Raw genomic sequence first — 14,262 nt, forward strand, 5'->3', positions numbered from 1 at the left:
AAGAACGACACTGAGGCCTTGCCTGGGGGGAACTAGCAGTCTGGTGGGGGTCAGACTGGTACATGGTCCCCCTGAGAGCACTGGCACTTCCCAAATGCAGTGGTGGGACTGGGGAAGGGTTCCTGGGGAAAGTGACAGCAAAGTTGAGCCTTGAAGGGTGAACCAAACTTGGCAAAGGACAAGAGTGTTCGAAGCAGAAGGAGAAGCATTTGCAAAGGCTTTCAGGCCATGAAGAGTATGTCTGGAGCAACCATCTGCAGATCACTATAGATGAAGTATGGAGTCCCGGGGGTAGGGGTCAGGGGACCAGCAAATGAAGCCAAAGGGTGGAGCAGAGGCTCCAGACAAAAGGCTTGAAGACAGGAGTCCTTAACCTTTTCAGGCACCATGTTCCCCTTAGAAAGCCTGCTGAAGCCTTTGGACCTCTTCCCAGAGTTATGTCATTATTTATTTATGTATATATTTATTCGTATTTTTAGCATATGGAAGTTCCTGGGCTAGGGGTCGAATCGGAGCTGTAGCTGCCAGCCACAGCCACAGCCACAGCAACACAGGATCCAAACTGTGTCTGCGATCTACACCACAGTTCAAGGCAATGCTGGATCCTCAAGCCACTGAGTGACGCCAGGAATCGAACCCATGTCCTTGTGGATGCTAGTCAGGTTTGTTACCGCTGAGCCACAACGGGAACTCCCAGAGTAACGTCTTTAAATGCATAAAATAAAATACATCGGATTACAGAGGAAATAAATTATATTGAAGTGCAGCTATAGAAATATTTTTAAAAACTAATTTATGATATGGTAATATATGAGCTTTTTATTAATGCAGTAAATAATAAGTGCTAGTGGCAGGTCTAATTACATAATTTTGAAGTAGTGCTGGGAGAAAACAATATTTCAAGATTAAGTGTAATAACTGTAATACGATATAAAAATATCTGTGATTTCCATTGATGGCAAAGTCACAAGCACTACCAAAATTGCGGCGGATTAGATGCTACGGATGCTGCCTACACTTGTAATTAAAAGAAATGCTAACTTCAGTGAGAGGTTAGTGAAATTAAAGACTTTTTCCTCATCCATGGTTATGATCATCAGCTTTAGAAGACTTTGTTAAGAAGTGTTTTCTTCATTCCCAGCTCTTGAAAAGTCCTGCCACGGCCACAGCCTCCTCTCCATCCTCATCTCTTATCACTTGCCTGCGAGATCACTCCTTTTCAGCTAATCAGGCTCCTCATGATGCCCTGAACATCCCAAGCATCCAGCTGCCTCAGGGCCTTTGCATATGCTGGTCCTCTGCTTAGCTCATTGCTCCCAGAAATGTATCAGTGCATCCTTCCCTCCCTTCTTTTTGGGCTCTAATCAAATGTCACTTTATCAGGGAGGCCTTCCCCAGCCATCCTATGAAAATAGCAACATCCACTTGCCCCCGGTACTCACATCCGCCATACTCTGCCTTGTTTGTCTCAATCACACTTATACTGTCTGACATCTGTAAGATTTTGTTTCTCCTTCACCCACTTGCATAACAGCAATGACTTGGTCTATTTTGCTCGCTGCCATCTCCCCAGCCCTTAGAGCTGTTCACACTGAGGGGGCTTATTAGCCCCACTTCCTTCTGAAGCCAAGGCCCTCAAGGTCCACCAGCTCCATGAAGCCCTCACCGCTACCCCAGCCTTCTCTGGGTACCCAAGCTCAGGGAGATGAGGCTACTGAGGATGCAAACCACACCTTGCCTCTGCGTCTCCCCGCTGCGCCTGGGTGTGGAGCAGGCTTTCAAAAACTCCTACACCAGCCCGCCCAGGCAGCTCTGTGAAAGAAAGGAGCTGTGAACTCCATCTGTGATGGGCTAGAGGGAACTGAATGGTGGCCTCCATAACATCTATGTCATGTCATGATCCCCAGAACCTGTGAGGGTTACCTTGTTGGGAAAAAGGTCTTTGCAGATGGGATAACATTAGGGGTCATGGGATGCAGAGATCATCTTAAATCATCAGGGTGGGCGTTCCATGCCATCACAAGGGTCCTTGCAAGAGAGAGGCCCAGGGAGACGACACAGACACACAGAGGAGGAGGTGTGAAGATGGGGCAGAGAGCAGAGGGATGCAGCCACAAGCCCAGGAACGCCAGGACAGCCGCCGGAAGCTGGGAGAGACACAGCCTACCTTCTCCCCTACAGCCCCTGGAGGGAGGGCAGCTCCGCTGGATTTTGGAGTCTGGGCCTCCCGAACTGTAGGGGAATAAATTTCTCTTGTTTTAAGCCATCCAGTTAGTGGTCCTTTGTCAGTGCAGGCACAGGTAATTAACGCACCCCCTATCGCCTGCCACGGGGAAACACAGACTCAAACTAGATCTTTCCCCTCACACGCTCCCAAAGAACCTGGGAATTCCACTTTTAATGTGAAAGCTCCTGGTTTTTAAGTATGGCAAGGGGGGTTTGGCTGCAGAAACCAATCGTGGCTAATAGGAGCAGAGAAGGTTTTATTAGAAGGTTTTATTAGAACCCATGTGGCTCAGCAGGTTAAGGATCTGGTGTTGCCACTGCAGCAGCTTGGCACTGGGTTCAATCTCTGGCCCCAGAACTTTAACGTGCTGCCAAGTACAGCCAAAAAAAAGGGGGGGGATGCTGGATGAGCTCGCAGAATTGAGAAGACTGAGAAACAGAACCTGGCAAACGAGCAGGATCCAATGAGACCTGCCACTTCCAGACCACGGGGACATCTGCCAGGACATTGATGCCACTGGCCACTCATGACCACATCACGGGCTGTCACTGGACTCCAACCCCAAGGTCACATGGAAAATATGTGGGGAGTTGGCTTTACTGCCAGGCAGTTGGGCCCAGAGGCCAGCCCCTTCCCCAACAGGAGGAGCAGGTTGAGGGAGGCTCTGTAATAAGGGAACTGTCTGGGTGATGGGCACTCCCAGTGGGAGCAGAGGCGTCCAGGCTTCTTGTGTGGGACCCAAAAAGACAAATGCATTTTTTAATTCTTTTTGTCTTTTTAGGGCCGCACCCACAGCATACAGAGTTTTCCAGGCTAGGGGGCAAATTGAGCTGCCGGCCTATACCACAGCCACAGCAACGTGGGATCCGAACCGTGTCTGCGACCTACACCACAGCTCATGGCAACACCGGACCCTTAACCCACTGAGGGAGGCCAGGGATTGAACCCTTGTCCCCTGGGATACTTGTTGGGTTTGTTAACCTCTGAGCCACGACGGGATCTCTGACAAATGCATTTTAGATCACAGACCAGCATAGAAACACACCACAGGAACACCTGAAATTAACACTTACCTTATTGTCTGCTAACAGCCTTCTTTCCTCTTTTGTTTGCTTCTTTTGTTTCTTCTCTTTCCTCCCTACGCTCTCCTATCACACCCCATCCCATCCTACTTAATCCATTCCATTTTCATTACCAGTCAGAGTGATGTTTATTTATGAAAGTAAGAGAAAATATTCCCCATGCATTGAATGACTCAGAAAAGATACCCCTTAAGAATTTAGTTAGAGACAAATTTTTCCCCAAATCAAAATTTAAGAATGAGCAACTTGGGATCCCTTCTAAGCTGATTTCAAGACCCACTAAGGGACCGTAAACCACAGATTTTATGACACTGCACCAGAGCACCTAATTCTACTGAAAAGGAAAATCAAAATTCCAACAAAAACAGTAAGAAACCAAGAGTATGTGGAACCAACAGAAAAAAATATAAAACGGTTTTGAGCTGGACACAGCCGCAGGCTGCCAGTTTCTAGCCTCTTCATTAAAATCTTGATGGACTGACAGTTGGATTAATTGAGTCAAGGGTAGTAAGAGAATGTGGGGCGAGCCATTTTTGGCTCAGATTTTGTCATGACAGCATTAACTCTAAGCATCTATCACAGGGCCTGGCATACAATAGGTGCTCAATAAATATTTGAGTGCAACTGAAAACAGATGGCTTCCCTAAGTTCCCTTGTCGTTGGAGATCGGGTGTGGCCTTGCCTAGAGAATGACCCACATCCACAGGTGGTCCAGAGCCCAGAAGCCCCTCCCCCGCCAGCCCCTGCCTGCCTCTCCTTCCCAGGCGCCATTTATCACCAGCCTCATAAACACCCAGCCAGGGAGTGCTTTGTCTCACATCAACCAGCATCGCCCTCCCCTCCCCCTCTCCTTTCCGCATCTCTTCTGTCTGTGCTATTTGTTAAACCGCAAAACCACACAAAATAGTCTCTGTGGTTACAGGGATGCAGGGCAGGAGAAGAGCAAGGAATGGGACAGGCAGAAAGGAAAGAGGTGCCTTTTCAACTTTGCCTCTAATGTCTTCGTTAATTGAACTCATCAGCTAAAATCATTTGTGGAAATAAAAAAAAAAAAAGGAGAGAGAAAGAAAAGGAACTGATCATATGCAGGAGGAATAACTCAGATGTGAAAATCCTTCAGACTGGGAGATTGCACTATTTATTCACCCAAGTGTCCTGCTGTGTCTCTGAAATGCACTGATTTAATGAGGTGCTGCAAAGGTATTTGTTATTAAGAAATTCTGTCTCTGCTTCTTCTCCTGCGTGTGATTAGGACGGGGCCTGCGGAAGCTCCTCACCAGCACGCTATTAAAGATTTAGGAGGCTGTTGCTCTCCCCACTGCTCCCCTCTTACAAGCGCCTTTTGAAATGGTTCCAAAATTAAATATTGTACAAGCCGATCAGCCTTGTTTAACGCAGATGCTGAGTGAGATTTAAAAAGAAATTAGAAAAGCATTTGTGTTAACAGATGTTCTTCCTTTTCTCTCTTGGAGCTGAGATGATTGGGGCTGGGTCCCTCCCGAGGCATGCAAGAGCCGAGAGGGAGCAGCCCCAAACCGCACCAGGGCAGAGAGGGGACACCTGGGTCCTTGATCCCCCTGTGAGTGAGGACCAGACCTGAGGCCCTGCAGGAAGAAGAAAAGCAAGCGACCGGGCTGGCAAACTCTTCCCTCCAGAGCCTCTCCTGAGGCCAGGGTGTTCAGCCCCTGCTCGCTGGAAATCTGCAATCAGGCAAATACCATGACCCAGAGGTTCAGGAAGTCAGCAAAGGAGCGGAAGTCTCTGTCCCCACACTCATCCAGCTATTGACCTTGTTGACAGTCAGGTCTTCCTAGGGCCTAATCCAAACACTTCAGCCAGGCAATGCCAGCTCTGGGCAGACCCCCCCGCCCTCCGTAAGGTAGATCCCCTACGTCCTTAGGGTCACATGGTTTCCCACTTTGACCTTCAGTTAACTTCTATCTTTGCTAATTGGTAAGTTCTGTGGATGTCTAAAATCTCTCCTCAACAGAATTTTCTGCTCTATCCTTAGTAAAAACTAATGGGGGCCACCCTTGAATAAATAAAACCATCCAAGGGTATGGCAGGGTGAGGCTTCTCGAGCACCTACCCCACCCTGCAGACTGACCCCACCCTCTCCCTCAATGCATGAGGAAGTTCAGCGGTGGGGGGACTAGAAAGGATCAGATCTGGAACGAGTACCAGGGCCCCCCCAAACTCCATCAACTGCCCCATCGAATAAGCTGCAGAGATTGAGAAACAGACTGTCGATGCTCTTACAGATTTATATTTGTTTATCGTTGTTGTTGGGGAAACACGAGGCATAGAGAGACAGCAACTTGCTCAAGATCCCACAGAGCATCAGGGACAGACTCAGGCAAGAAGCTGCCTCCCAAGGGTTCAGCTGAGCGTCTCCCCATCCATCAGCCTACTGCACCATCTACAGATGTTTATTCAGTGCCTGCTGCTTGCCGAGCTCTGTGCAAGGTACTGAAGGTCTGGGGGGCGCAAACCAGTTCTTCAAGGAGGCCCCTGTTTGTCAGAAGAAACAGATATTGAACAAACCATTGCACCACTGACAAAAGAAACTGCAAGAAGGAGTATGGGGTCTCCTGAGAGTGTATAAGTAGAGAAACAGAGCCAGTCAGGACCCACCTGCCCCCAAGGAAAGACAATGAACAAACCACAGCCAAGAAACCAGCTGCATCCGAGGTGGCTGCTAACTGTCCCTTTAACCCCAGGGCATCCTTCGCCACATTCAACTAGCTCCTAGTGACGGGATCCTGCTCAGTCCCTCCCGCCAACCCCCACCCCATTGGCTGTGGAACACTGCCCTTCTTTCCCCATCCCCGCCCCCACCACGATGGCAGAGTAATAACCTCCATCTCCACCATCATCACCATAATGAGCCACTTCTCTGTAGCGCCAGCCCCACGCACACGCCCCAGAAGCAAGAAGAAAGACAAGCAAAAATGAGAGCCAGGCCACTTTCTAATTAACACTCTCGAAACAGCCGGACCGCCCCCTGCACGCAAATGAAGAGAGGCACCCACAGCCACAAAGAATCTTGTTCCCATTGTTCCCTGTTTAAAGGCTTCAGTGTGGACTGAGCAATGGCAGAGGGAGGTGGCCTGTGGAATGAAGGTGCTTCTGGACTGGGCTGGGAAGGGCCAGGGACAAACCGCCTTGCTGCTATGCCAAGCTGCAGAGCGGGCCTGGACCAAGCCCCCCATCGGCACAGGGGGGCCAAGGCCAGTGTGACCTGGGGTCTGGTGGCTCTGTTACCTACCTCCTCTGGGAGGTTCTCCAGTGGAGCTCCATTGCCAACACCCTGCACCTCCTCCCATCACCCAGATCCAGGCTTCACCCACCTCCTTCCTTAACTCTAAAGAGTCCCATTTGAGGAGTTCCCGTCGTGGCGCAGTGGTTAACGAATCCGACTAGGAACCATGAGGTTGCGGGTTCGGTCCCTGCCCTTGCTCAGTGGGTTAACGATCCGGCGTTGCCGTGAGCTGTGGTGTAGGTTGCAGACGCGGCTTGGATCCCACGTTGCTGTGGCTCTGGTGTAGGCCAGTGGCTACAGCTCCGATTCAACCCCTGGCCTGGGAACCTCCATATGCCGCGGAAGCGGCCCAAGAGATAGCAACAACAACAACAACAAAAGACAAAAAAGACAAAAAAAAAAAAAAAAAAAAAAAAGAGTCCCATTTGATATCAGAATCACCGGGGAGCTGTCAGCAAAGAGATGCCTGAAAGCCGCCCCTAAAGAATCTGGTTCAACTGGTCTTGTCAAGACCCAGACACTGGCTGGGTCTATTTCAGGCACATCAATGGCCAAACAGGACCAAGAACACTGCCCAAGAAGTGACTGGGACTGGAGCTCCGCCCTGGAGGCAGAGGAGACCTTTCCAGGCTTTCCTTCCTTGGGTCCAGATATCAAACCCTCCAAATTCCAGGGACAGTGCCCAGGGCAGGCAGCTATTAGCTGGTATCATTTTCAGGCTCTATCTGTGCCCTTCATCTCATTAGGCTACCTCTTCCTTCAACCCCTCTCTTCTTCAAAGACCCCACCATGGGGTCTCCCACAATCCCCCACTCCAGCCCTTCTACAGCATCACGACCCAGGGCCTGTGCAACCTCAGAGCCCTTGGCCTTGCCTTATGGTTAACTGTTGATGCATCTGGATTCCTCTCCAGACCGCAAACTCCTTAAGACAGGAGCTGTGTTTTATTCATCTTTTCATCCTCCTCACACCAAAGCCTTGCATAAAGCTTTGAACATAATAGGGGTTCACTGTTTTCTGCTGGGGAAACAATAGTAACACACATGAAATGAACGGCTAGAGAACAATATAAAAGATGTATATATATTTCAGGGAGGTAAAATCACCTTAGTCTAGGAATTGGAAAGATGGGGATACTGGACCCAGCTCTGCAAATTTGGGGTAAACCGGTAACATCTCTTAGGCCTTGGGATTTTTGTCTATTAAGCAGGTGGTTGGACTCAGCATCTCTAGGCAGCTTCACACTCTGTTTCTCTCATTTGTGGAGCCCGTAATTGCCTCTAGGTATTCAAAACAGCAGCCTTGGCTCCATGTTACCAGAAGAACCAGCAGATGAACAAAATCAGTATTTTACGCTTTTTCAGCCTGACTGGGAAAGTACAAGGATGCAGGGGAATGGAGGTTTCCTTCCCCTCTGAAAATAGGTATACATACATTGACACACTCATATACGTCCCGTCTTCCCTTATCCTAAACCTCTGCCCTCATGTTTTATAAAATCCAGGAAGGAATCAAACCAACGTAATCTTTGAATTGAGCCAAAATAGATGAGCACTGAAAACACTAGGCTAGGTGGCATTATATTAAAAAGTCCCATGATGCAAACTCTTCCAGAGCTAAGTGCCCCATCTTTATCTGGAGGAGGAAGGGAAAACACACACACACACACACACACACACACACACACACACACACAAACCACACAAAACAAAGACCCAACTTGTTTTTCCGCCAGTCAAGATCTACTGGTTCAGCTTCCCTCTCAACTGGGAATCCCTAGCACTGCAGACCAGGAAGCATGGTGTTGACAGCCAATTTAGAGACTAAGGAGCTACAGTAAAGGCTTCTAGTTGCTTCCCAGTAGCCCCTCCCTCCTGTTTTCTTAGGAATACAGAGAGTCCTCCTGACTTCTTACCAAGCACCCAGCTAAAAAAATGACATTTTCCAGGCTCCCATTTAACTAGTGTGGCTATCAACTAAATTACTGGCCAAGGAGACAGAAGTGCTACGGGAAACTTCCAGGAAGTCTCTTGAAAGAGGAGAGCCTCCTCTTTCCAGATGCTGGACGTAATGGCTGGAGCTCCAGCAGCCATTTTGGGCCATGAGGTAAACATGGGAAAGAAGCCACAAAGTAGCAAAGTGACAACATAAAGTCTTGGTCCCTAACACTGTGGAGCTGCCATACCATCTTCTGATTTATTTTACGTATGATTTCTCTGTTTCTGATTTACTTTACATCAGGGAGTGAGATCACTGTGTTGATGGTATCTATCACTCACAGCCAAACCTAGTCCTAATTGATACTGCAGATGAGGTAGGCAGAACACTGGACTGAGAGTGAGAGGACAGGTTCTTGTCTTGGGTCTGCACTTAGAGTTGGCTGTTACCTTGGGGCAATCCCTAAACTCTGTAGGCCTAAGCTTCATGATCAGTAAAATGGGTCCAGATGAGAAAGGGGATGAATTACACAGTTTCAAAGGACCATTCGATTTCTAAAGCAGATACTTCTGTTAAAACTTTAAGATGTTCCTGTAACTTAGGTTTGACTGTTAGAGAACCCAGTTCAAGAGTCCCCACTGTACCGGGGAAGGCACTTTTAATCAGCAGGGGCACCATGAATACTGTTAGAGTGAGACCCCATGGGGACACTCAAAAAACCCAAGACCACAGACTATGGAATCTGATAAACTTGACTTCAAATCGCAGTGCCACAATTTCCTAATGCCAAGACCTTGGACAAGCCACCTATCCTCATCCTTAAAATGGGCAAACAGTATGGAGCATTGCAGGGACATTGGGTGGATTTGTGTTAGTGCAGACATCAAGCTTACCCAGGGCACCAAAGTGGCAGTGTTCCTCTCTGTAGATTGTGCCAAAGTAAACTGGATGCCTGGAGAAGAGGCCAGATATCCTGGCAAAGATCCTCCATCCTCATGGGTTACCAGGATGGGGACCCCTGTCCCCACAGGGCCCACACTGGGCCATGTGAAGGGGGACAGACAGCCCGAGTTTCATTCCTCCCCATAATGGAAAGGGGGTTGGGATCACAACAAGAGAAAGAAAGACAAAATTGAGGCACTGAGATTTGGGTGTGTGAGCATTTCAGCAAGAAAACAAATATCTTTATTGGCTCTGGACAGTCTGCCAATCAGCCACGAAATTACCAGCTTCTCTCTCCTCCCAGAAGAGCCTCTGCGGCTGTACACAAAAGCTGCCAAAGGAACTTCGGGACCTGCAGAATAAAAGCCCCTCTCTGCCTGGTGCAGGCTGATTTGCAATGCATTTCTTCGGCATAATTTCCCAACTCTGCAGCCACACAAAGGCATTTCTGTCCCTATCTGAGAGTTTAATAATTTCTATTTCCTACACCTTGCATTCATCATGCAGTCTCCTAACACAGACTTGGGCTGGGCGCTGGCCTCAGGCCTCAGCCATGTCAGTGGCCCTCTCCAGAGCCCCTGGCTGGAAGAGCATTTATTAGACAATTTAGCATCATCCAAGGATGCAGCAACAGAAGGCGGGCTGCCTGACCTCCTTGAAATGTAGCTCAAATGTATTCACCTGGCCTTTCCTGGCCCTTTACCCCACCTTGTTAATTTACTTATTCCAGGCAGCACCTACTAACCCTAGACATTGTCCCAGGCAATCTAAGAACTGGTTTCTTATCAGCAATAGCATTGCACCTAGGAGGTGCCATATATACAGAGAGAAGGGGTGGATTCGCTAGAAGTGCACTTGACCATAGTTCTGTAAGGGATGACACCATATCCATTCAAGTTCATTCTTGATATCTTTAGCACTTGACACTATTTGCACATAGTAAATGCTCAATTATATTTGATGAATATTGAGTGGAAAAGTAAATAAGGATCAAGCCCTATAAGTCTAATGAAAAGAGATTTTGTTTGTTAGGTTTTATTTGGTATGGCAGTGGGGGAGGGGACAGGGGAGGGCACAGGTGACCTAAAAGCATGGGTGACCTAAAAGCCAATCTGTGGAGCTGGCCCTAGAGAAGAGCAGAAGTGAGATTTCACAGAAAGAGGCAGAGATGAAAGAGGCAGCTCCCTGCCGGTAGGAGGAAGGGCCTGCAGAGACGAGAATAATGCTGACTCTGTGGTTTAGGATGGGAGAATGAGCCGAAGGAGCGGGTTGGCCCCAGTGGTCCAAGGCCTTGCTCACAGGCCAGAATTGGGGATGACATTAGACAAATCTGAGCTTGGGTCCCAGCTCCATGGCTCAGCAGCAGCATGACTTCTATCAAGGTATCTCACCTTGCTGCGCCTCTGTGTTGTTTTGGGTTAAACAGTCACCGCAGACACCTCCCTTCCAGCATCTCCAGGAGGCTGACAAGTGGCGGTCATGCAGGTAAGACAGGGACCACAGCTGGGTTGTGAGGTCCTGGGAGGGGCTGCCTCAGCGTTTCACAGGGATCCTGGCACTTCTGGTTCATTCTGTCATGGACGCCCATTCCCACCCACACTCCGCCCCCAGTTTGGGAAACACCTGCAAGATCCCCTGAGCCCCGCCCCCTGCAGGAAGAGCTAATCCGGCCAAGTGGAGTGAGAGGCACAGAGAGCAGAAGGGCAGGCAGGTGGGAGCCATGTGCAGCTGACTCAGATCAGGAAGGTGGTAGGGGAGTGGCTCCTGGCAGCCACCTGTCCCCCAGACACTGCTCTGAACAGGCGACACACACCGACCTTCTCAACCAGCTCCTTCCTGCAGACCCTGAAGAGGGAAACTCCTCTTCTTCCCCTTCCTCTGCCCCCCAACCCCTCAGCCATATCATGGATGCCTTCTTCTCTGACTCCAACTAGCGATTCTTAGCTTTCTTTACAGCGCCTCATCCCCCCCTCCCCCGTCCCCCCGTCCCCATGTGCCTATCCCAGTGCTGAGTTCAGAGTAATACCAGAAGAGTTAGTTCTGGAATGGACCCTGGTCCCCACCCTCGTTTCACAGATGAGAAGGCTGAGGCCCAGGAAAGTATGAGACCTGCCTGCAGATACACACCAACAGTGGTGGAGCCTGTGGCAACTCAGTACACACATGCTGGTTGATTGTATCTGCCTATACAAGTTAGGAAGATTCTAGCAGCAAGTGATATGATGCCCCAAAGAGCTTAACAATAAGAATATGTATTATCTGATATAACAAGAAGCACTCAATTTAGTCAATCAACATGAAGAGCCAGTTCTCTCCCTCTCTGTGCCCTGCTATGCTCAGCATGCTGGCAGTTCTCCTCAGGCTTGCCCCCTCGTGGTCCTAAAGTGGCTGCAGCAGCTCTCAGCATCATGCCCTCACATAATAATACCCCTCAAAAAACAGATGGTCCCTCTTTTGTGCTCGTTTTAGGGTGAGAAATCCAAGAATCTCTTCAGGCTCTATTATGTCTCATTGGTTAGAACTGCAAGGAGATTAGATTGAGTGTGATTGCCTGGCTGCATACACGATCCAGCCCCTGGGGCTGGGAGAAGCCAGCTTTCCCTGAGGTGCCTGGGTGCAGGAGATCTAGACAAAGCAAAGGTTCTGCCAGCGAAGATAAATGTGGAGGCTGAGTGGGATGCTGGACATGCTACTCAGGTATGATGCTGATCCTCAGCCTCCCAGGGACAATGAAGAGACAGCTCTAACTGGAATGCAAGGGTCCATCAACATGTATTACAGCCTAAGTCCCTACTTTGCTCCTCTTTGAATTCAGCCACAGAGCTAAAGAGCCAGGATCGCATCCTTCCTAGCCCTTGTCCTGGGAGCCTCCATTCACTCAGCCACTTGAGCACAGGAGCTATACCATTCAACTCTGCACCCCAACACGTAGCATCATGCCCCAACACATAGTAGATGCTAGCAAAATATTGCTGTGCAAATGCATAAAACCTATAAGCCTAGGATAATTACCTCTCTCTTCCAGGGCTGTAATTGGAATCCAGTGTAATAATGTAGAAAAAAGCGTTTTGTTAAAAGTGCAAGGAGGTGTTACTATTTTCATTATTTCCTTCTCTTCTCTTTCCTCTCCACCTACAAAAAAAAAAAAAAAAATCCACCTGACTCTTATACAGTTTCCCACAGGAAAGCTTAGGGATGGGTGGAGAAGGGAACATGAGAAAACAAGTCCTCACTCAAGATCTGCTTAGGCTTCAATAACGGACTACCACAGATGAGGGGGCTAAAGCAATTGAAATCTATTTCTCACAGTTCTGAAGGCTGGAAGTTCAAGATCAAAATGCCATGAGGGTTGGGTTCTAGGCTCTCTTGCTAGCTTTCAGAAGGCTACCTTCTTGCTATGACTTCACATGGCCTTTTCTCCGGACAGAGAGAAAAATCTGGTGCTTCTTCATCTAAGGACACTAGTTTTATCGGATTAGGGTCCACAGTATCATTTAACATTAATTACCAACTCTAAAAACTGCTAAATATTAGAAGTTAAGAGTTCAACATATGAATTTTGGGAATGAGGACACAAGTAAATGCATCACTTCTGAAGAGTGTCTGGAATTGTTCCTCTGGTTTGGGGACCTTAAATATAGCCTGCCCTCCATGATCTATGTCATAGCAGAATGTCAGAGAAATGGTGGCATCTGTCCCAGGTACATTCTTGGATATCATCAGCAGACCCTGCCATTCTTGGCAGCTCTCCCGGACTCAGCCATCCCCAGCTCTATGCATCAGCATTTGTTATTGCCTCTCTCCTCTGCCCAGGCCACATGTGCAAAGGTCTAGCAACTGATTTGGATTCCAGTTTCTGGTGTGCTAACCCCAGCTTCCTGCTGAAGCTAAAGGATCTGTACCCCCCACACACACTTTGATTTTAGCATTATTCATCAGGATCGATTAGATTGTGCTGCCACTTCCAACAATTCCAAAAACTCAATCACTTCACAAATTTAGTTCTTGCTAGTCTATATGCCCAATGCTGGTAGTCACGGAGCTCTGCTCCACACAGTCGTTCAGGGACCCAGGCAGATGTTGGTTCCTCCAGTTTGTGACATCACCATCTAAGTATGTTCCAAAGAGAAAGAGAAAAAAATGGAGAAAAATGCCCTCCAACTCTTAAGTGCTCACAGGTCATTTCTGGTTACACTCCACTGGCCAGAAATGGCCACATAATATGGATTAATTCACTCATGTGAACAGGAAAGGGAGAGGTTTGGAAATACTTGTGAGGCTGAGTAATGTCTATCAAACTCACTCCCTCTGATAATCACAAGTTCCCCCTTGCCAGGAAAGCACCCACATTCCTTTCTTCCCCTTGAAGGTACCAAGTATGTATGCACTTACACATTCTCAGCATATGCACCCATGCTAGGCAAAGAGCCACTTGTTACTTCTGAGTCAATAATTTCAACATTTTTCTACTAAGGTCTCAGCCATAAAGAGAGGTTACTCTCTGACTCTCATCTGCCCAGAAACTGAAAGTGCCTCTACCCGCCTAGAAAGATGGACTGTCCTGTCCTCTCCTATAGCAAGGAATTCAGGACCAGCATTATCGGCCCCCCACTGCCCCCAACCCTCATGACAGACTAAGCTGGGGAGCACTTATGTGCTCCCTCCTCCCAGGCCCCCAGTCCCACCCAAAGATAAATAGTTCAAGCCAAGACATGTGGCCGTGCTGCTGCCATGCCAGGGATTTAGTGCACGCATCGCTCATGCTCCTCTTGCTGCCACAAGAAAAATTACAAATTGATCCACAGGATCTG

The 14,262-nt window shown here is 48.5% G+C and overlaps 1 long non-coding RNA gene across 1 annotated transcript in view; it reads right to left on the reverse strand.

Annotated features, from left to right (window-relative positions):
* Nucleotides 6,996-14,262, reverse strand: part of LOC102159414 — a 342,818-nt gene continuing 335,551 nt past the window's right edge. The window contains exon 5 of the long non-coding RNA XR_002335654.1: nt 6,996-12,583. This is a non-coding gene — a long non-coding RNA (uncharacterized LOC102159414). The remainder of the gene's footprint in view (nt 12,584-14,262) is intronic.

The sequence above is a fragment of the Sus scrofa genome, chromosome 9, assembly GCF_000003025.6.
Source record: "Sus scrofa isolate TJ Tabasco breed Duroc chromosome 9, Sscrofa11.1, whole genome shotgun sequence".
Classification (NCBI taxonomy): Eukaryota; Metazoa; Chordata; class Mammalia; order Artiodactyla; family Suidae; genus Sus; species Sus scrofa.